Genomic DNA, 24,433 nt, shown 5'->3' with positions numbered 1-24,433 from the left:
CACTGGTCCTGTTAGCTAGGGATGATGGGAGTTGTAGTCCCAAAACATCTGGAGGGCCGAGTTGGTCTGTGCCTGCTCTAGACTTTCTGTCCCATCAGTTCTTTCCTTCTATATGCCTGATAAGGCAGGCCTGCCATGTACTATCTCCGTCTCCATCCACCCGACTGCTTCATACTCTTTGGCAGCAGCACCATATTGCCTGTGCACCTTTGCACTCCAGCTAGCATGAGTGAGCAGGGTGTAGGGGCACCATAGGCCCTGAGCCCTATTGAGGCAAATAGGTTAACAACCCCACAAGAAGGGTTGGGAGCATCCTGGTCATGGGCTGGACCTCTTTAATGGATGACACATATCAGCACTTGATCCTGTGGATCCTGAGACTATAGGACAATTGCTTGTGGAGTAAGGGGAGAGGTGCTGAGAGAATAACAAGCAATTGTCATCAGCTGTACCATGTACAGTGGTACCTCGGGTTACATAAGCTTCAGGTTACATATGCTTCAGGTTACAGGCTCCACTAACCCAAAAATATTACCTCGGGTTAAGAACTTTGCTTCAGGATGAGAACAGAAATTGCACGGTGGCAGCAGGAGGCCCCATTAGCTAAAGTGGTGCTTCAGGTTAAGAACAGTTTCAGGTTAAGAACTGACCTCCGGAACTGACCTCCGGAACGAATACAGTACTTAACCACTGTACTGTAGTGTACTGTAGTCCCTGGAGCAGGATGCAGAATAGGTCTGAGGGACTAACAGAGAAGAGCAGTGCCACCTGGGTACTTAGCCAGGCCTCAGCCTCTTCTGCCAGGGTGGGTGGTCGTGGGGACTTACCCACCCCTGTTGCAGTTTGTAGGGATATACTGTGTGTTCAGTACCTGGTTGTTCTGCTTCATACATCTAGGCTGTGACACTGCAACACTAATGAGTGTTTGGCTGGCAGTAGGTTTGAGTAGAGTGGTTGGACTGGGTCTTTGCTTACATGGGTGGTTGAGTGTCTTCCTTGTATGTTACCTGCTGTTATGGGCAGAGGATAGAGTATCAGAGCAGTATCACTCACACTCAGACATGACACAGTATTCATGAACAGCAAAAAGGATGAGTAGAACTATGGGAGCCATAGTTCAGTGCATGCAGGAGGCCCTACGTTTGAACCCTGTCATCTGCAGGTAGGGCTGGCAGAAAACCCTATTTGAAATCCTGGTGAGCCACTCCCAGTCAGCGTAGACAAAAGTGACCTAGATGGACCAATGGTCTGACTCAGTACAAGGCAGCTTCCTGGGCTCCCCTTTCTCTTGTTTATTGTGGAGCTTTAGATGCATGTTTCTGGAGTGCAAAGGCAAGGTACCTGGAGTTCTGGGCTGAGAAGTATAAACAATGTGCTCAAATTGAGACATGCTGCTTTGTGCACAGTGCTCCCTTTGTGTTTGCTCATGGGAACTACCAGAATGCTTCCTTGGAATCTCTGTGCCTGGGGCCAGAGAGGTAGAACTACATGGAGTATAACACATTATTGTTTCCCCATGTGCATTTTATATATTATTGGTAGCTTGTTATGATTGGGTCCTGTGTAGCATCATACTTTGCCATGGTGGCAGCATGGTCATTGATATTGAGGTGCCTCCCCTCCAATCCCTCCCACTGAAGTCAGTGGGATGAAAAATTCCCATGATCAGTGCAGATCCACTAAAATGCATATACTTTGCTATTTTATACCAGTTAAGAATCCTATCCTTAGAAATAGGATTGAACAAGAAGCACACTCTTAGTGAGAGGTTATGGGCATTTTAGAAAGGTTTCTTTTTCACTTTATTCATTTTGTTTATCAGAGACATCTCCAAGCTGGAGTTGTTACGGTGATTTTGCAAAATATAATGTCGTTTGGCCTTTCTCATGTTTCACTTTGTCCTTCTGTAGTACTTTTCCTAGTCTTTTGTTGTCCCAGTAACACTTTGCCCTTTAAATGGCTTCAAATAAACTTGTGTATACACTTTGGCTTCCACATGCCTGTGCCATGGGAATGAGGAATTCTGTGTCTCCCAGGAAGACAGTAAATCCCCTCTGTTTGCATTTTCTGGAAGAAGGCAACTATGTATTTCTTCCTGAATTATGATTTGTAGTGCATTGCACTACACCGATTGCCTGTTTCACACCATGTGCCAACGTTTATTATTACTTTATAAAACCCTGCTTGAAAAATGCTTACATATTCAAAGATAAAGAAATCAAAAGTTAAAACGGAAGATAGTACTTTATTTTGCAGGCAACTATGTATCTGGTGTGGCTTATTCTTCTGTTTAGGCTATTCGACACAAAACGTAAGATATTTTAATAAATGAACCCTGGTTATTTTTTGAAACGGAGCCATAAGTTTCTCAATGGAAGAAAAATCTAGAGAAGAACACATTTCTACAAGTGTACAATCAAAGACAGCATTCAATACCTGCAAACAGAGGGAGACTTTGTTTTACAATAGGCTCAGTTCTGTATTGACATTCTTCCGTGACATTGTAGAACAAACCTCTGTGCCAAATTAGTTTGTGCATGTTATTCTCTGTCACACACTCGGTCACCATTATGCTTGAAATGTAAGCTACAAAAGAGTGCATTAAGAATGAAATCCTGAAGGTGGGGAGGGGTGAAAACCAAAAGTGGTTGATCCGCCTTATGCAATCATAGACTCATAGAAGCATAGAGTTAGAAGGGACCCAAAGGGCAATCTAGCCCAACCCCCTGCAATGCAGGAATCTAAAGTAAAGCATCCATGTTCTGCTGGGATCTCACCAGCAGGTTGGAAGTAAGGGTGGAACATTCATGACAGAGGAGCTTTTCTTCACATAGCACATAGTTAAATTATGGATCTGGTTTTCTCAAGAGGCAGTAATGTCTACCAACGTGAATGACTTTAAAGTAGGATTCATGGAGAATAAGGCTGTCTGTGGGTACTAATCACAAAGTTTATACTCTACCTCAACTGTCGGGAGCAGCATGCTTCTGAATGCCATTTGCTGGCAATCACAGGTGAGGAGAGCCCTGTTGTTCTCAGGTCTTGCTTGCAGGCTTCCCAAAGGCACCTGGCTCTCCCCTTTGAGAACAGGATACTGGACTAGATGGGCCATTGACCCAGTCTAGCAAAATATTTTCATGTTCTTTGGTTCTCTGACCTTTCTTAGTTCCACCATTCTCCCGCCAACTAATTTCCCTCTCAATGGGAATTCACTTAAACAAGCCCATTGCTGGCATGGTTAGGGGCATGCCAGGAAAATGGAAATGCTATGGATACTTCATGTCTTTCCACACCCCCCCCCATCCACCTCTGATCCATCCCGTTTTTGGCTCTACCAATGTTAGAACTCTGTGGTTGGTAGGGGACGGGCTAGAGAGGGTTTTTTTTGTGATGATGAGAAGAAGGCATTTGACATGGGTTGTCCCTCTCTGAGGTTGGACCTCTCTCTGCGTCCTCAGAGAGGGAGATCTAGAGTGGTATTGAAATCAATGAACCTAACTTAGTCTTGGGGTGGAATTCAATTCCACGCTAAGGCAATCATCATGTCAGCACAAGCATTTCTTCTTGCTGAACAGAACAATCTCCCCACTCCTCCCCCTGTGTGCTGTTCTGGGGGCTCTCCTTAGTAGTTTGGGGAGGGCTCTGGGGGTGTGTTGGGGAGGAGAAGGCAGAAAATCCCACTGCGTCTAAAGGATTTGTTGCGTTGGTTTCTGCTAGTGCAACAACCTAGTTGAATCTGGCCCTGTTCAGTGGGCCTTAGTTCAGTATCACCTTCTGTGTTTTCTGTGGCCCCTGGGACACCATCCCAGGGGCCATAGGAATGCAAGCCCATATCTATCTATAGGGATTGAAAATCTGCTGCTTCCTGCTGCAAAAACTAAGACTAAGGACCAAGACAAGGTATTCACAGAACAGTCACAATCAGTTTCTTCACCTGCAGTGTAACTTCACAATTTCAGTGACATACAAACAAGTTGGCCACAGGGTCAGCTGTCAGTCTCACCTCATGCTTCAGAAGTTCTGTCTGGCTTTTAAAATGATTTTAAAGTGACACACGTGCACAAGCATTTTTAAAACAGTTGCAAATTTGCTTTGGGGGCTTTGTGGAGATGTGTTGGTGATAGGACAGTCCACTCCACAGTTTCCACTGAGTCTAGGAGAGCCACAATGAAAACTTGCAAAACTGTTTTGGAGAGCTCACCCCAGGAGTGGAAATTCATACTGAATGGTGTGAGGACACTTTGAAACCAGTACTTCCATTCTAAATACATTGATCATATTTGCACAACACGGTGAGCCATAAACAATGGCTTACAGTGAACAAAAGCATGCTTCTGGATCGCTCCTGTGCCACACCAAATGAATCATCCTAGTAAGCCATTGTTTTTGGAGTACTGATTGTGATCTGTTTGGGAGAAATAAACCACTAGTAGTGGTTCACACAGTAAGCCACAACTTGTGGTTTGATGCTCTGAGCTCAAGGGAGCATAGGAGGCCTGTGAAGCCCAAAGCAACAAATGTCAGCACAGGTGAGATCTGGGAGCCCCATTTTCCAGTTCCTCATCCTTCTTTCCCCGTGTATGACCCTGCTATTATAGCCCTGGAGAACAACAAAAAAGAAACAGGAAAATGTTTTTCATACCATTTGCACAAATTAATCATTTTCCCCATGCTAATTAGATACTCATCTGATTGCATTAGCACTTTGTGATGAATCTCAATTAGCACTGCTTATAGTTGTGTTCCATATGTGGATCATACTGGACTTCCAGTGCTCTGTGCCCTCTATTTCTCCATTGGATACACCCACACTGCCATTTTGTTCATTGCCATAGAAATGACTGGGAGAGGAGCACAAGTTACCCCCTTCTTCAGCGTTGATTCAGGGTTGTCAGGTGGTTTTCTTATGACCCCACCTATGTCCTTATTGTTTTCTACTATAAAAGTGAGCAGTAATAAGTGGAAAGTGAAGTTTTGCTGTTGGAAATACTGTTGTGGTGGGACACAACTATTCCCCAGCCCAGACGCCATGGTTGCTAGAACCTGTTGCCCCAATTATATTTTGCACGGCCGGGAGTTCTCTCTTCAGCTTCCTGCTAACACAGATTTCCTGCCCTCCCACCCTTTCTTCTTGCGTTCGACACTCTGACCTTGCTATGGACCTCGGTTGGTTGCCTGTTGAAGGGGCCTGGTAGTAATTTTTCCACTTGGCAGATTGGCACCAGCTACTTGGTTTTTCGCATACCTCGTAGCAAATCGTCACAACTTCGTATGGTTTGGTGGTTAGGCATTGGAAAAGCTTGTTTATGGGAGGGGAGGTTGTGGTCATCACCTGCCCCTCCCCTTTAAGGGTATTCTGTTAAAGGAATCCAGGGGTCGTGGTTCCTGTCCGAAGCCTGGGTAGAGGCTAGGGCCATGGCATGACCTCTCTGGTGACCCTGAGGGGACCTCTGAATTGATGTACATCAACAGGGCTCCTCCTACTGGTGGTTAACCATTGTGAGACTTCCTTCCATAGCTGTCAACTTTTCCCTTTTCTTGCGAGGAATCCTATTTGGAATGAGGGAATTTCCCTTTAAAAAAGGGAAACATTGATAGCTATGCTTCCTGCATGGCGGGCAGGAGTCAGATATAGTCGGTTCGGGTCCAATGCCTAAGCCAATACCACTCACATTATGTAGCCAATAAAGTTGTGGCCTTTATTAGCCCATTAACCTAAAATACTGGTGTCTACGTGTCATATTCATAAGTGTGTGGGGCGGGCGGGACCTTGACACGCAATCACATACATTAATTTCAAGACCTGTTCATTGATTTTCTGTACAAAACTTTTAAGTACATCAGGACAGTGGTCCTTCTGGCCCAGCATCCTTTTCTCCCAGTGACTAACCAGATGCCTGTGAGAAGCCTAAAGTTGGACAGGAGCACCACAGCTCTCGGCCCACCTGTGATTGCCAGTAACGAAGTACTCAGAGGCATAATACCTCTGACAGTGAAGGCAGAACATATAGTAATCATGGCTAGTAGCCACTGGTAGCCTTGTCCTCCATGCATTTGTCTAATTCTCTTCTAAATAATAATAATAATAATAATAATAATAATAATAATAATAATTTATTATTTATACCCACCTATAAAGCCACTCCACCTTGTTAAAGCCACCCAAGCCTTGAATAGCTTGTGTTGTAATCAATTTGCAGTCTTCTGCTTGTTCTTTGTGAACAGACTACTCTAGCTAAAAGCTCAACACATCGATACAGTATTTTACCTGACAATGCTTCTAGGAATGAAACCTCTAATGGATGTTACTTTTGCCCCCTTTGAAACAATTTTACGTAGTTAATTCATGCTTCGTTTCCAATTTGCTAAGAAGACATCACATAATTAATTTGTGATGGTACATAGTAAAAATTCAGCACTGCAGGGCTGCTCATCGTTATAACCACTCAGTGGATCGAAACATTTGAATTATACAGCCTGTGAATGTTAAAGGAAAATTGTACATGCCCTCCATCTGTGGAATGTTCTCCCCAGGGAAGTTTGCCTGGCACCTTCATTATACACTTTTAGGCGCCAGGCAAAAATGTTCCTTTTTAACCAGGCCTTTGGTTGATTTCATTGACACCCTATGTCCTCTTAAAATGGTTTTTTGGGGGGGATATTGGGTTGTGGTTTTATATTTTGATTTTATTCTGTGAACCACCCTGAGACCTCTGGATATAGGGTGATATAGAAATTCAAATAATAATAATAGATAATTCATATACTTTTGTCAGCCATGGTAATGTTTAAAAATGGTATGTATAGTTTGCTTCATGCAAACAGCTGGTTTTGTGTCACAGTCTTTGAAAATGAATTTACTTACAGCCCAAACATGAGCATATTTACTGAGATGTTGGTCTCATTGAGTTTAGTGGGATTTACTTTCAAGTAAGTGTGCATTGCTTTTTTTATTAGTAATATCTGCCATTTAAAGAGAACTTGCACAGCATAAAATGAAGGGGATCTGATTGCATACCATACATTATACAGCACTTCTCCGTATTTGTAACCTAACATATTTAGAATAATTTACTTGATAAATCCAGAATGTGATCAACCTATTTTTAAAGATAACAGGTGGTTCATTTGAATTGCATTAGTAAATTCAAAGTACACAGCATTAAAAAAACAAAATCAGGTATCATCAGTGCTGTCTGCAGTTGATATGCAGTCAATCAGTTTGTCAGTCAGTCAGATTAACTTGCTAAAAGCCACTGATCACCACAAAATTATAGAAATACAATATGGAAGTATATTTTAAGCATAAGTGGTCGCCAGCATATTGGATCCCATGATGTATAATGAAATTTTGTCTTAATATTTTGGACACTAAGGCCAGTGTAGAAACCTTGTATGTAGTGTATCCACAGCCACCAGCAAATAACATTGATATGCATCTCAATTATATGTATGTTTTATTAGACAATGGCACTTTTATGTTCAATGTTTAATGTGTGACATTTTAATGTATTTTTAATCTTATTGGAAGCTGCCCAGAGTGGCTCTCAGACATGTATGGATAAGTACTGCCGTCAAGCTGTTTGAAATATGCCATTTTCAAATATTAAGTCATGATGTAACTCTTTCCACAGTAATTTTGATGTCTGTACGACTCTAAAGATGAGTAAATAGTCCTTCACCCTGTGTTCTTGCCCTTATTCTGATTTTTAAAATACTGAGATAATAAATACTCCGTTTAAAATACTCTGTTTAACTCAAACTGAACCTAAGTTATATTGTTTATGTATAGCTAGTATGGATAGTTGATTTCTGTCATAGGGTCTTCTTATAGGGTTTTTATATAGCTTCTGTTCTACACTGTTTACATAACTTTGTGACTTTAAAACCCCACCCGTCTTCAGCATACATGATGACGATGCTCTGGGAACGTTTGGGGAACACAGTACAAAACATACTGGCACAATGAAACCTTGGTATGATGGATCTTGAATATGTAGGAGATTGATGCAGGAGAGACATGTTTTATTGCAGCTAGGGCAGATGCGCCAGTTGTGCTGCTGCAGATGCTCCATGGTGTTTCTTCTATCTGTGCTCCACCCAGCAGTCATTTCTCCTCTGGTCACTGCTATGGATGCACAGCCTGGGAGTCATTTTGGACTCACAGCTGTCCATGAAGGCGCAGGTCAATTCTGTATCCAGAGAAGCTGTCTACCAGCTCCACTTGGTATGCAGGCTGAGACCCTACCTGCCCTCGGACTGTCTCGCCAGAGTGGTGCATGCTCTAGTTATCTCCTGCTTGGACTACTGCAATGCGCTCTACATGGGGCTACCTTTGAAGGTGACCCAGAAACTACAACTAATCCAGAATGCAGCAGCTAGACTGGTGACTGGGAGCGGCCGCTGAGACCACATAACACCAGTCTTGAAAGACCTACACTGGCTCCCAGTATGTTTCCGAGCACAATTCAAAGTGTTGGTGCTGACCTTTAATGCCCTAAACAGCCTCGGTCCAGTATATATGAAGGAGCATCTCCACCCCCATCGTTCTACCCAGACACTGAGGTCCAGTGCCAAGGGCCTTCTGGCAGTTCCGTCACGGCGAGAAGCCAAGCTACAAGGAACCAGGCAGAGGGCCTTCTCGGTATTGGCACCCGCCCTGTGGAATGACCTCCCATTAGATGTTTAGGGAAGCTTTTAATGTTAATAGGCTATTGTATTTTAATATTCTGTTGGATATTGTTGGATATGGCTGGGGAAACCTAGCCAGATGGGCAGGATATAAATAATATATTATTATTATTATTATTATTATTATTATTATTATTATTATTATTAGATAAACAGCTACCTGACATTTAGAAGACATCTGAAGGAAGCCCTGTTTAGGGAAGTTTTTAATGTGTGACATTTTAATGTATTTTAATCTTATTGGAAGCTGCCCAGAGTGGCTGGGGAGACCCAGCCAGATGGGCAGGGTACAAATAATAAATTATTATTATATTATTATTATGATGGATGCACAGCCTGACTGTCTGTTTCCAGGTGCTGCGGTCGTCTGCAAGGGATTCCCAAATGGCAGGGTTGATAATATAGCTAATGTGAAGTAGAATAAAAAAATGGGTAGAAGTGCAGTTAAAATAAAGCTGAGGAATGACCTCGTGGAGATAAAAACTTGTTCCTTCCTCATAGTTTTCTAAAAGGGGACATAGACCTGAATATTTCAGGCGGTTTGTGGCAGGGTGGGCTCCTAATCTGTATGTTTGTTGTAGTGTTTCCATTGTTTACTATTTTATTTTACTTTAGTTTTATATTGTTTGATTACATTATTATGATTTTTAATGGCTTTGATATGAGAAAGTTGGTATATCAATATTTTAAATATGTAAGTAAACAAACAACTAAATAAAAGGAACCTCTTAATTGCTTTTTTCCTTTGACCATATGTCAATAGAAATAGCACATTGGGGCAGAATTTGGCACAATCTAAATTCTCCAGTGAATGGAAGGCAGATGTGCCACATAGTCTTCAAAATATTAATTATTACTGGGGGTGGGTCTTGCTGCCCTGTAGAGAAATGATAACTAACGAGCATTTGGGGAACCATATAAATTATTGCTCACAAAGGTGCAGAAGAACAAAATGGAGCCATCTGGACTGCTACACAATCACACATTTTGCTAGAGTGAAGTGATCCAGAAAGTCATTTTATTTATAAACATCTGTTGAGAAGAAATTAATTGAAATGTGTTTTGTGTATGAGCTGTTTTTACTGTTAACTGCAGGCATTCCATATTAGTTTGTCAACCAAGCAAAACGCTTTCTTGCATTAGCTAAGCATTAAAAGCCAAAATTGTTTGGGTTTCCTAAGTAAGGTTAAGGCTACATTTAGTCCTAGAGATTTGACACTGTATGTCCCAGTGTATTCTTTTCTAAGGGCATTTAAAGTCTCTTTAAGAAAATAAATAAGGAAATGTAAAACAATTTTTTTCCTCCATCCAGCTAGTGAATCACAAGTGCCTAGCTGGCACCATTGGCGGTGTGTACAGGTATCCTAACAAGATATTTTGGACCCAGTACATTGTATGTGAATTGGGTCTTCTGTCACAAGCACAACATAGGGGTAACTTTACCCTCTTTTTTGGGTGGCGTGGAGTTCCCAGAAATAAATCAACACCCCCACAGAAATAATGAGATGTCTGACAGATGGAATGTAAACTAGTGAAGCAAAAATCTCATAGTGTTGTAAAACTATGTTACTGTTTGGTCAGTTTATTTTATGCTGGCAATGCTACATTCAGCTCAAGGTGAGTTGTGGTATTTCAGGTGGTTGGCGGGAGCGTGCATCCAAAGAGATTGTAACATTTACAGCAAGCAAGGTTCAGGTGCCCGCGCTTGAATTAATTCATGATTCAGTGGTTAAAAAGCAAGCAGTGTCTCCATTTGCTGGTTATTTATTTATACCTCACGATGACCGCAGCAACGTTACCACCACAAGTCATAAACTGCCACCCTTTTCTTTTCTGAGTAGAAATGATTTGACATGAACATACCTGTTTTAGTATTATTCAAACAGAAACAATCCACACCCCAAAACCCCAGTGATACCCTCACCCCATGGGGAATTTGGCATCATCCCAACCTTCATTTCCCTACAAAACAAAGCAAGACAAAACCAATACGACACAGCAAGATGCTGGATAAAAACACCGGACTACACTGCAGGGTTCTCATACACTACTCTCTCCCAACACCCCCTCTGGCCCAATATTAGTACTACTGTATTGCAACACTGGGCCACTTTCCAAGGCTGATGTAGCCCATGCTTTAAATAAAAAGAAGCATGTGAAATGTTTTCCCCATTTTTCTTATTTCCCTTAATTTAGTACATCATAAATGTACTGTGTTAGTTTTCTGAAGGACATTAATAAAGCCATTTGGAAAAGTGTAATATATAAACATATGTACATGAGAGGGGAGGAAGGCAACCATACATTCAGCAAATAGCTCCATCAATCCAGGCGTAAAAAATAAATAAATAAAAGTGAATAGCCTATTCCATTTAGCTGTATTTCAGATAAACGTGCAGCATGATGAATTGAACTTGCTCTGTAAGTAAGTTTAAAAGTTCTTAAACATCAAGGGTAGATATCAGCATAGTTCATGGCTTATTGGCTGTAATTTTGTTTGAGCTTTGCTCATGAAGGTGTAAAGCTTTATCTTACTTTCTCATTCCAGGATGCCTTTTCTCTTTCCTCTCTGTTCACGCTCCTGACATTTATGGAGTCTGCAAATGGGAAAGGCAGCTGCAAATGAGAACACCATGCTGCTTCATAATCAGAAGCAATGTGTGGATGGAGCAATGTCAGAGATAGGCTATAAATCTCCCTTTTCACCTTAGGTGTCATGGTGCAATTGTAAGTTTTAAAGAGCCACAAGAAGTTGAAATCCTGTGTTGAATCTGGCAAAGCGTGTTCTCATTAAAAGAGAGCACGTGTTGCGGTGGGGGCCAGCCAAGACACCCCTCTGTTGCCAGGCAGTTTGGGATGGTATGGCTCTGGCAGGGATTGGTAGCCTGAGTTGATGTTGCCAATTTGGGGGTGGGAACAGAGTTTTTTTAAACAGTGCTCGCGGCGATCTGCTTTCTCTTTCGCTGCGTGCACCGGATCACCCGCCAGCCCTCCCTTAATTTGGGTCTTGTGCGTTGACCTTGCTATGCCTGTCATGGGGTCGTCTGCAGTTTGGGCAGGGTCCTGGTAGGAATTTTGTCCATTTGGCCTATTGGCTGGTGCCATTTGGTTTTTGCCTACTGCGTAGCAAATCGTCACAACTTGAAAGGTTGCAGTTAGGCATTGGTTAAAATTGGTTGGAGGAGGGGTAAGGATTGGCTGGACCTGCCCCTCCAATGCTGCTGCTGCAAGGGAATTCCATTAAAGGAATTAAGGGGCTTGCCATCCTTTCATCCAAACCCCTGGAATCAGGTTCGGGCCGCGTTAGCCCCTGGGAGCATGCGGGGAGAAGCTGAGGGCCTGTGGCGCAGCTCCAGTTCTCCCCAACATTGTTTCCCCTCAATGACAGAAGTCAGTTCTGTCCCCAGGTGGGGGGACAGATAGTCCTAACCAATGCCTAAGCAACCACTCACATCCATGTATGTTAATAAAGTTGTGGCCAAAATTATGCCAAAAAACTTAAACAAAAATTCTGTGTGAAGTGTGTGTTATTGGGGTGGGGGTGTCTTGGGGACCTTGACACACAACCAGTTACTTTAGCAAGAAATAAGTAAGTCAAGGAAGCTATATATTTTAACATATTACATTCATTAAATTTTGTTCAATTGGGTTTATTCACAGTGCAGAGGAGCATGACAGTGTAATCCTATATAATATATTTAGTCAGAAGTAAGTCACTTTGAGTTCAATAGGACATTCTCTTAGGTAAGTATATGTAGGACTGCAACCTTACACATAATAATTGGTTCATTTACGCTACAAAGGTATGCTATTTTTGGGATGTGTATGAAAGTTCCGTTTATTTAATGTAGATGAAAAAATAGTTCACTGCAGAAGTGTTTTACGGTCCTCTCTTAATAGAAGCACACTACTCTCTCTTTTTCTTTTTGTGAAAGTGAACTTGCATTATAAAAGTCAGCTATGAATTTTATTTCTTCAACTTTGTATTGACTTTGAGGAGGAGTTTCTCTTCTGTTCACTGTGTCCTCTACTCCCTCTAGCAGTGAGTTAGAGACCAGTAAATCATAGGAATAGATATGGTCTGGTGGATATGATTCACAGAATTGACTTAATTATCCTTTCCCCTCCATGGAAAAGAGAGGTCAGCTGGAAATTGGCAAACAGAGAGTTGTGTGTGTGTGTGTGCTTATAGCAAACTCAGGACTAGCAGTATCATAGTGCTGTCAAGATGGCGAACTCTAGAGGTGCTAGTGATATTTTTGTGAATACATTTCATATCAGTTGGGAGAAGTGAAAATACATCAATGCTTGCTTATTCCAGTGCTTGCTTATCAGGGCCGTCTTCACCCAGGGGTGCAAGGGGTGCGGGGCCCATGGGTGGTGAATTCTGGGGGGTGCCAGGCGCTGAACCTGCCTAAGCTCTTAACTATCTACCTGTTATGAAATAATAATTTTGATCAAGCTAGAAAAACAAAATACATATATACCTAGGTATTACTGAAATGTATACCTACTGTTTCACTAAAGGACTTTCGACTTTGTGCGCTCATTTACCAAAGACGTGCCGCACCAGCGCTTGTCATTCACAACGGCGGCACTTGTCAGACTCAACAATGGTGCTTGTCATTCACAACGGCGCTGTGCACACGAAATTCACTCTTACATCAAAATATTATGTTACATATTGTATTGAGCTGCTATGTCACAGCGGGGTCAGTGGCACCTTTGACACGACTGATGTTTCTCCTAAGTAGGTGCTTAAACAATACTTATAAGTTTAAGTGTGGTGGTGTTGTATACTTAAGTATAAGTGTATTGTAAATAAATGAGCAAATAAAAAAGTTTGTTTCTCTTTCCTCCCTTCTTTTGTAAAAAAGAGATAAGGCCTAAGCGTAGTGTCTGATATAACCATAAGAAAAGTTAATTTGGGGACTAAACTAAATTTGGGGGTGCTGGGCGTATCTTTGCACCCCGGTGGTGCATATGCTAAAGACAGCGCTGTTGCTTATTCCCCTTTATTTCTTCTATGGCATTTGTGCTCTGTATGTACCAGTGCAGATTTGCTGCTGAGGTTGACTGTGGATGTGTGATCAATCCATGCAACTGAGTTTATTGGTTTACAGTTTGCTTTTGGTTTACACTTTACCCCTTTTGAGCTATTAAAAACATTTTAGATGAACATCACAGTGGCAGAGTCCTCCTGCTCCCTCGTACATTCATTATAAGGGGATGTATCCAATATTAGTCATAACTCAGAGTGACTAGGCCCGTTAATTTCATGGGGTTTCCGCTGTGTAGGTAGATACAACCCATTATACATGCAACCCGTGTTCATGTCCTGCGTGTAACCTTTCCATGGCCATCAGGTTGGTTACTGTAGAAACAGAATGCTGAATATCTGGGCCTTGGTTCTGATCCAGTAGGGCTCTTCTTATCTTCTTACCTTTGCATGTGCAGGCTCCCTACACACACAATGAACACACAAAGAAAGAGAGGAACTTGCTGCTGTGATGCTGCCCCAACCTGTGCTCATTTAATCTTTCATAGCAGAAAAGGGATTTCTGCCATGTTTGAATACTTCCTTAGTCAACGTGTTTGCATCTGTGTCTTCAGCAGTGCTGGTGCTGAGTTGTCCCATGACATCATCTTTAAACCTGCACATTTCCTTTGCAGATTGTTTCTCATATCAGCAACAACACTTACACAAATGTAAGCAGAAAACAGCTATACAACCTCCAAGGGTTTCTGCTTGGCCAGGACATCTTAATTCACTGTAGCTCACTTTCACATGATTGAAAATATGGCTCTGTAGCTGTCCTTGTTGTGGGTACAGCTTCAAGATAAATATCCATAGCAGACAGAACTTTATTTGAAGAAGAAGAAAAATAATGCAATATGTTCATTTAACTCGGTTTCTATAATGTATTTTTTAAATATTCCAGTGCAAGATTGAGTTGTTTGTTTCCTGCAAGGGCTTCTAAATGCTTTCTGCACACTTTGATTATAAAACTATAATCATTTCTGTTCCTTGATTTCTCTAAATGTTCTTAATAATATTATAAATGGTAATGAACTGAAGTTGTGATTAGAATAACATTTTTGCCTGTCATATCACTGTTTCTGGGGTGGATATATTTTAGCTATTGCTCTGCCCAGTCACTGGGCAGCAAATTCAGTTTTCCCTCTAAACTCACAGTCCTAATCTATTTCATTTATGTGGCATTCCTATAACCTCTTACCTAGGAGTAAGTCCCATTGAACTAAATGGGACTTCGGAGTAGGCATGTATAGGGTTACGGTGTTGGCATTTCTGCATGTTCACAGTTTAGACAGAAACAGATTAAAATCTGAATAAATACACTTCTACATAATTATTCATTTGTTATCCCTGAAGCGTGTTTCATGTAAACAATTCATGTGGGGCTTGGGTTCAGTGTTCTTGTGAGCAGAACTCCATTCATGGGATGCTCCCACTAGAGGAACGGAATTAGGCATTTTTGTTGTTTCCTTCTTCAGCCTCCTCCTGGATGACATTGGAGGGGAAAGTCCACTTTCTTCGGCTGGATCCTCTGTTGTACTGTATGTCAGCCCTTCCATGTGCTGAATGAGATGGGAACCATAAGTGTTTCAAATGCACAGCAAAAGAATCCCCATCTCATATCCACTGAATCCAGTTCAGTGAAGGATTTATTCAGAAGCCTTTATGTGGTCTGTTTTGAGTACCTCCCTTCCTCTCCAATGATGCCGGAATAGAATCCATATGGTGTGAGCCCCAATGAAATCTTCCCTGCATATCTGCTATAGTAGGCTAGTTATTCTTTTCAGTTACCACTTGTGGTTCACTCATATGTGAGCTTTTCTTTTGAGCTGTGATAGCCAGCACATGCTGGAAGGTTTAAGAGACCAGTCTTATAACCTGTTACAGTGGTACCTCGGGTTACATACGCTTCAGGTTACATACGCTTCAGGTTACAGACTCCGCTAACCCAGAAATTGTGCTTCAGGTTAAGAACTTTGCTTCAGGATGAGAACAGAAATCGTGCTCTGGTAGTGCAGCAGCAGCAGGAGGCCCCATTAGCTAAAGTGGTGCTTCAGGTTAAGTACAGTTTCAGGTTAAGTACGGACTTCCAGGACGAATTAAGTACTTAACCCGAGGTACCACTGTATTTGCAGTCAACACATGTGAAACTTGCTTCTGTCGGCAATCAGAATTTACCACAAAACAACTCGGGAATGGTATTGTAGGAAGGCAAGGAGGATGGGTGTTGTGCTATAAAACTATAACACAAATAATGATAATCTGTGGGGATGGAAACAGCCCACAAAGGGTACGCATTATCTCATCATTTAATATATATTAGAAATGTTTCACAACTGCTACTTTAAATTGTAACATTCAGGAGCATTGTTCGCAATTCAAAAATCATTTCTAAAATGTTAGATAAATGAGTTCCTGTTATAGCTCTGACAGAATTGAAGCCAAAACAAGGTCACTGTGAAACTAGAGAAGTACAACAAATCTTCTAGGATGAATAAAACCTTAAAGGGGCAACCACCCCAAATAGCCTAGAGATAATTGTGAATGCCCAGTAACTAGGTATCCATTGAGGGGGGGAATCAAATAAGCAGGGTGGGGAAATGGAATGGAATACTGTATCCTGGAAGACTGAATGATGGCCTGGGAACCAGAACAGGAGCACTCTGCACTGCAACATTTTGTTGCCAATCCCTCTTGGTAGAAATTAATTGACAAGTGCACAAATCCCTGAGGCCTTCCACATTTGCAGGTTATTGAGGCTGAGGTCAGAAACATAGTCCTGCTGTCCTCTTCTCCATGCATGGTTTGTATTCATGGAGAAAGGTTGAACAGGCCTTTCTGTCTGCTATTAATGTGTTTATGTAAGGAAAGCACCAAGTGACAGAAGATTCTTGGAGTGCCAATAAATATGGACAGGGATTTAGAAAGGTTTTTGCCCACTCTTTTAATAATGTGTATGTGGAAGCAATTATTCATCTATTTAAGATGGATGTACAGTGGTACCTTGCAAAACGAATGCCTCGCAAGACGAAAAACTTTCAAGATGAAAGAGTTTTTCATTTTCTGAGTTGCTTCGCAAGACGGATTTCCCTATGGGCTTGCTTCGCAAGACGAAAACATCTTGCACCCTTTTTTTAAAACGGCCAATGCATTCCTATGGGAAATCGTCAATGTACAGTGGTGCCTCGCAAGACGAAATTAATTCGTTCTGCGAGTTTCTTCGTCTTGTGAATTTTTTCGTCTTGCGAAGCACCACTGTGTATTGACGGTTTCCCATAGGAATGCATTGGCGGTTTAAAAAAAAGGCGCAAGACGTTTTCGTCTTGCGAAGCAAGCCCATAGGGAAATCCGTCTTGCGAAGCAACTCAGAAAACGAAAAACTCTTTCGTCTTGCGAGTTTTTCATCTTGCGAGGCATTCGTCTTGCGAGGTACCACTGTAATAAGTTTTTATTACTTCTCAGTGGTGAAAGAGGGAGTTAAGTCCCTGTAATGTGAGGCTGGGTTGGGATTATAGAGTTATGTAATATTTTATGTATATTTTATCATACATTTTTAAACATCTCAAGGCTATTTATTTACAGTAATGAGAGCAGGAGGTGGCATTGCAGGGCCTCTCCATTGGATCTGCTGAATGAACAACAGGCCTCTCTCTCAACCATCAACAGCTATTCCTCCATCAAGTTATATCAGAGGGTGAGAGTCAGGAATGCAGGTCCCCTCCACTGGCTTTGCTGAAAGACCAGCAGTGTTTAGTTCCCCCTTTTCAAACTTTTTCGTTCCTTTTGTTCACTGCAAAATCGCTGTGACTAAGAACTAGTGCCTGAGCTTGCTTTTTTCATCCTACCTTCCAGTCTCTTTCCCTTTTGTGTCCTGGCTCTCAGACTGTGAGCCCGAGGGCAGGGCTGCTGTGGGAGCCATTTTACAACAGCAGCAGCAGCAGCAACAGCAACAACAACAAAGATGAGAGATATTATAGATCAGGGGTGGCCAACTCCCAAGAAGCTGCGATCTCACAGAGTTAAATCTGGCAGTGATCTACCTCCCCCCCTTTTTTGGGGTTCATGTCAAAGTTCTTGAGCTTTTTTTAGGGTAGCTTCTTTGGGGGAGACAGTGATCTACCACAAACGTCCAGTGATCTACCGGTAGATCATGATCTACCTGTTGAATGTTCCTGTTATTACTGTTTGTGTAATGAGAAAGTCCTTTCACTTGTACTTATAGTAGATTTTGCCAGTGGATATTCTGTTGGAAACAAAGGAAGAATCCCCTGAATGCCTTGATTTCATATACTTAGCAACTCTAGCCTTGCATATCTCATTGATGTAGTCCACTTGTAGGTGGACAATAAAAAATGCTTTCCTCTTGGACAGAGAGTAAAACTAAGTAAATGCACAAATATAAAATTAATAAGCATCTGTGCTTCTTTAACACTAGGGACATGGGCTTGGGCAGAATACCTTCTGTAAGCTTTTTATAGTCTATTATGTTAGAAATGTTATTTAATCCCTTATGCCCTTTCCTTTTCCAGTATTTTAAAGCCTTTTCATATTTTCATATCAAAGTATAGGCTGAGATTACAGACTTGGAAGATTTTAGCGAAAGCAAAAATTCATGGGGAATAGGGGAAGGAATATTTTTGTAAAGAAAGATTATTTCACCCATTATGCATAAAGACAGTAGAAAGCATTTTTAAAACAAAAGGGCAAAGCACTGTTATTCCTCATAATGAAATATATGCAGTACTTTCCTTATTCTGCAACAGTGTTAGAAACTCAGATATATAAGCCAGGTGCCAAATGGCTCCTTAAACCAGACTTTCAGTGGCCAAAATGGAATGTCTAGTTGCCATTTTGGGCAAGACGGCTCTAAAGTCTTATTTTTCAAATAATGGACTGGCTGTGACTGAGTATCAGTTAAACATCTGGGCTAGTTCAGATGACACCTTGAGCTAGGTTAAAAACTTAGAAGCTCAAAGAAGAAAAGCCACTTTATCCAGGGACACTCCATATGCATATTGGCCTATTCCCACCTCTTTTTCTTAATGGTGACACAAACCATTCATAACATAAGAACACTCTTCATAACTGTAAGCAGGGCAGTGGGGCAGGGTAAGTATAAACAAGCTACAACAACTGACTATAACCAAGGGTCATCTTGTTGAACCCCCTACAATTACTCAGAGAGGGTGGGGAGGGGTATTACACCACCCTTCTGAGTAATATCCTTCCCCACCCTCTCACTTTATATAAGGGTCTGGTGACTTCTGTTTCAGTGTACAGTGGTACCTCGAGTTGCAAATGCTTCAGGTTACATACGGTTCAGGTTACAGACTCCGCTAACCCAGAAATAGTGCTTCAGGTTAAGAACTTTGCTTCACGATGAGAACAGAAATCGTGCTCCAGCGGTGCGGCAGCAGCAGGAGGCCCCATTACCTAAAGTGGTGCTTCAGGTTAAGAACAGTTTCAGGTTACAGACCTCTTGAACGAATTAAGTACTTAACCCAAGGTACCACTGTATCTGAAGAAGTATGCATGCACACGAAAGCTCATACCAATAACAAACTTAGTTGGTCTCTAAGGAGCTACTAGAAGGATTTTTTTTATTTTGTTTTGACTGCAGCAGACCAACACAGCTACCTACCTGTATCTAAAAAGAAAAGTTTTACAGGAAAGTTGTTTTGTGATAGAATATAGCCTTGAAATTGTATAAATAGGATCCTGTTGTCCCTGAAATGAAGAAGGTACTGGAGATATTAAGATGAGGAATTATTAAAATGATGCAATGAAGATGGCACCTATTAATTTGTGTTTGGAGGTATCACACAAGTCAAAATCCAAGGAAGGGTTTGCTTGGGGTTACCCAGGGCGAAAAGAGCTTTTAAGATCTTCCTTGCTTTGGGATACTATTGCGAGATCTCATGGTACAATGCTACTGGATTAGAACAAAGGTGTATGTAATCCAGCATTCTCTTTCCCACTGTGGCCAACCACAGTGGCTGAAATTTAATATTGCCTATGAGTGAAACTATAGTTGTCAATCATTTCGTGTGTGGGGTTCATCCCCAGCCTCTGCACCCATTGGCGGAACACATATAAACATGCCCTGCCTCACCCTTTCTGGGTTCAGCACCATTTGTGTGTGTACGATTGTGCATCATTTGGATGTGTGTTAATCGGTTGTTGCCTGTTCAAATATATGTTCTTGCCAAGGTGATGTGAATGTAGGAGGTGTATTTGTAGGGGGAAATCGGGCAGAGAAACCTTTCCTTTGTTTACCAGTTCTCCCTGCAAATGCCATCTCACCTGCCAATCATTTCCCCATCTCACAGCCTAGCCTCAGAAAGCTGTCAGGGGGCTTTTGCATAAAAAGGAGGCAAGCCTTTTTTTTTTTGGAACCCCGTGTTTATGTCATAATGTATCATTCAGTTTTAAGGTTCCTGCTAACTTCAGTTTTTTTAAACCAGTAACTAACTGTGATTCTCTATTACCTTTAACAATAACAAAAGGATAAAATATAGAGGAAATAATAATTTATAATAAAAATTTTAAAAAGCACACACTTTGAAATCCAGGAAAACAAATATATGAGCTCTACAGCTGTTATCAAATTACCTGAAACAAAAGGAGCTCCTAATAATTCATGTGATCATTGTTTGGTAGCTGGTCTAGTCTTTTGTCTTCACTGAAGTAGGTAAGACAATAAAAAGCAGGATAAGGGAAGAAAGGGGGAAGGGGCAAGGAACATTATTGTGGTTAAGTGCCAATGAGGCAACCAGTTCATGGCATATAAATCACAAGAGCAATACCTTATGTCACTATAGTTGTCATCTAAGAAAGGTGTTTTGTATATACTAATATACAAAATACTAGGGATAGTATTCTACAAATGTGTCCTGCCAGCACAAAGATTCCCTCCTGTGCAATGGAACTCCCCTCCCCCGCAGGCCCTGCTCCCTCTAAACATCACCAGGTGGTTGAGGGAACCCCTAGAACAGATTTAAGGGTACGTGGGGGAGAAGGAGAAGAGGAGAACATCCTATTGTGCAGGCAGAAATCCTTGTGCTGCTGGAATCATTGCCGTACCACTGGTATTGAATTCCAACCTAGGAGTTCCACTCTCCAGTCATCAAAAGCCACCTTGAAGGTCTCTGGAATGAAAAGTGGGATTAAAACATTGTAAATGAATAAGACATTCAGTGGAGAGTTGAATTTCCAAGTAAATTATTAAATACCCATTCTCTCCTGGCTGATCAAGCAACACAGTTTCTCTGTAGCCCAGCTGCTTTTGTATTCAGCAGGGGGCACTACTGTAATTTGTACCTGAAATATATGCTCCTTTATCAGATACATGTGAGAATCAATAGTGGGCCATGTATGAGAGAACTTCTGTTCTCTAGCATCAGGAGATGAAGACCAGGTGGTATAGAGGATGTGAGATAGCATGTGTGCTATGAGCCACGGAAGAAACTTTGGACTTGTAAAGCTACTCTCGTACCTGAGGCAAGTGCCTCCGATTTATATTTCCAAGACAAGAAAATGCAAATGTTAGCACCATCACTAAAATCAAGTGGAGTTTACTTCTTTAGATCTAAACTTTTGCATTGGTTGCATTTTAAAAGCTTTAAGGAAAAGAAAGTATTTTAAGAAGATGTTATTAAAAAGTTTAAAAATAATACTCAGCAAGTTTTATAAATTAGAGACATAGTTGTTTCTGTGCCGAACTACTCATTTGTGTGCTTTCAGAGTATGCCAATCTGCTAGCTAGAATGAACAATTTAAATTTCTTTCTCATGCTGGTGTTCATCACATCTTAATGATGTGTTAGTGCAATTCTCTAACATTTGCAGTAACATTGTTTAGTAAATCTGCACCACTAATGTATCACTATATTGCAATAGAAATAAAATCCTTCTCTCTGTGTGTATTTAATGAAGATTGAAACCAGCATTTAATATGTTTATTCCTGTAATGCAAAAGATTGGATTACAAAAACACCTATTCTTCATTTACACTCTTAGTGCCACTGTTTCTATAAATCTTGGAGCTCGCAGAGAAAGCAATTATGTCTGAAGCCATTTCTGGCCTGATTTGTGCATAATGTTAAATCATAGTTAAAAGTAAATTGGGGTTTAATGTGAATGAGCAGTGTGCTGATGAAAGCTGGAAGGGGAAAAAACCAGAGGCTGGTTTAGCATTATATGTGAACTGTTGCTTGAATTCTGTTTCTCTTCAAACAAACCACAAACAAAAATTCAAGATTTGTTCTTTGTCTCACCACCTGGTTTACTTGGGGAAAAGAGGCCACATCTGCTATTGGTAAGCCAACCTCTGGTTTGCTGCCTCCTGGCTTTGGAAAGAGCAAGTTCAACAGTATCTAATAGCATGCTGTACATTTGCACTGAACTACTGAAATAAACAATGATTGAAAATTGTGTGCAAACTGGACCACAAGAAACAAAAGTCTGCCTTTTACTTTCTTTCTCCCCCCCCAGATTTTTTCCTAGCAAGCCTCCTTAAATGTGTTTTCAAGCCGTGAGTGATGGGGTCATTTACTAAAAGATGACTCAGTGTGATAAAACAATTATGAAAATGTTTTCACAAGGTTGTCTTTGAGCCAGCCCTTGAGTACAAAGCATTATATCTATCTCAGGTTCTGACACTGGCTTAATGTCAATGATGTGTCTATGTCACAGATAGCCAAACTATGGCTTACCGAGGCCGCACAAAAGTGCAGAGTCCCGTAGAAGCTTTTACAGCTAAATGACTCTGCTTTCTCTTTTTTACATTCGTACCACACAAACAAATTGCAGCTCTTTATTAGCTGTGGTTCAAAGATACACTAAGCCAGACCTTGACTTAGTTCACTGTAGCACAGGAGTAAAGAAGAATGCAGACGAGCAAAGTGACTGCAGGCTGCTTGTCAGCAGTCCACATTTTCATGCGGTCCTGGTAAGCCATAGTTTGGCCTACCATAATGTGCGAACCAGGCCATTGTGTACTTATATATGAGAAAGGAGGAACAACTTCTTTCTGTCAAAATTCTCCAGATGTCATGGACTGGCTGGATGCCAGGGAGTGGTGGGAGGCACCAGCTAGGAAACCCCCAGGGGAAGAAGGTTGGGGGCCAGAGGACTGGTGGTGGGATGATGATGAGTAATCAGAAGGAGCAGGAGCAGACTGTGAGGAACAGGTGTCGGAAGCAGGAGAGGTAACAGGGTTGGGTAATCAGGAAGACACGGGAGCAAAGAGCAGTCCTGATGAGATGAGGCCAGCTGCCGAAGAGTCCAGGGAGTCTCCCTCTCCTCTTGCGACCAGGTCCCCTCCCCCCTGGTCTCCCAGAACATGCAGAGGAATGAAAAGAGCAGAGGAGAGATTGGTTGTGTGCAGCCACAGTCTCTGATTGCTTGGGGGGGGGGAAACCTTGGAATAAAGCATTAACTTCGCTGACAGTGTTTTTTATTGCTGACCTACACCTGACCTGATACCGCATTATGAATAATTTGATAAATCTTTGGAAATATGGGGCATAAATGTATTAAATAAACAAAACTTGTATGTTTGATTCCTCTTAGTTTAAGAGTGTGCTCCCCTTCGCAAACAATGTATTCAGCGTAAGTCATGAATATTGCACAGCTCAGTTTTACTTCTGTAGGTTGTGCAAATGCGATTTACCCCCCTCTTCACTGGAGTTCCCATTGAACTATGCATCCAAGCTGCTTTTTATGAAGGGAGAAAACTGATATTTAAAATATCTTTTGACTTCTAGCCATGTTGAATTTTGCTTTGTCTTTTTAAATGGTGCAGACGGGCCAAAATCTTTTTCATTTGTCAGTGGGAGAACAGAGAAGCCAGTGCAGTGTTTATGCTCTCTGTTGAATTTAAGGGACAATACTTCAGAGAGCTGTATTAATCCACAACTCATTGAAGCATACTAAAATGAAATATCCCCTCGAGGAATTCTCTGCTCAAAAGAAAGCCAATGTAAATTGATTTCTTTTCAAACACGGAATTTCAAAGCAATGTTTTAACATGTATTATTAAATATGGATTTATTATATCTGAAGTAACTGCATACAAGATAGCATTGCTCGAATGTATAAAACTGTTACCACAAATAAGATCATTTTACAATATTGGCAAAGTACACAGCAAACAGCTGCTACTGTTAATTACCTTTATGTCTGTGAGTCCAGGAAGATTTGCTTCTTGCCTTGCAGGCCTCTTCCACCTGGCTTGGGAGGGTAGGTCCCTGACTGACACCAGATGTTTTGGGACTACACTTCCCATCGACCCTGACCACTGAGAATATGAGAATGGGCCTTTCCTGTGGTGGCTCCCTGTTTGTGGAATGCTCTCCCCAGGGAGGCTTGCCTGGGGCCTTCATTACATATCTTTAGGCACCAAGTGAAAACATTTCTCTGTAATCAAGTTCTTGTGGGAGTGCGTGTTACTGGTTTGTTTTTGTTTTATTATGTATTTTGTGTTTTTATGTTGCAAAACACCCTATGATCTTCAGGTCTACAAATTTAATAATTAAATAATAAACCTTACAAAGTTGGTCATTGTAATTACAATTTGCATTTTAGGAATAGGGAACAGAGTCTGAGATACTAGAACACTGAATACGTGCAAGAAACATATGTTAGTTTTGAAAGTCTCCATAGACCTTGTCCATACTGACTGTGTAGTTCTTAAAAATGAATG

General features: G+C 41.4%; 1 protein-coding gene across 7 annotated transcripts in view; it reads left to right on the top strand.

Moving 5' to 3' along the window:
* SHANK2 (SH3 and multiple ankyrin repeat domains 2) overlaps window positions 1–24,433 on the top strand; it is a 339,067-nt gene that overhangs the window by 14,946 nt on the left and 299,688 nt on the right. The window lies entirely within an intron of this gene.

This window comes from Podarcis tiliguerta (assembly GCF_965153285.1).
Source record: "Podarcis tiliguerta genome assembly, chromosome: 1".
NCBI lineage: Eukaryota > Metazoa > Chordata > Lepidosauria > Squamata > Lacertidae > Podarcis > Podarcis tiliguerta.
Note: the sequence above shows the minus strand (reverse complement) of the source record. Positions and strands in the feature narration are given on the sequence as shown.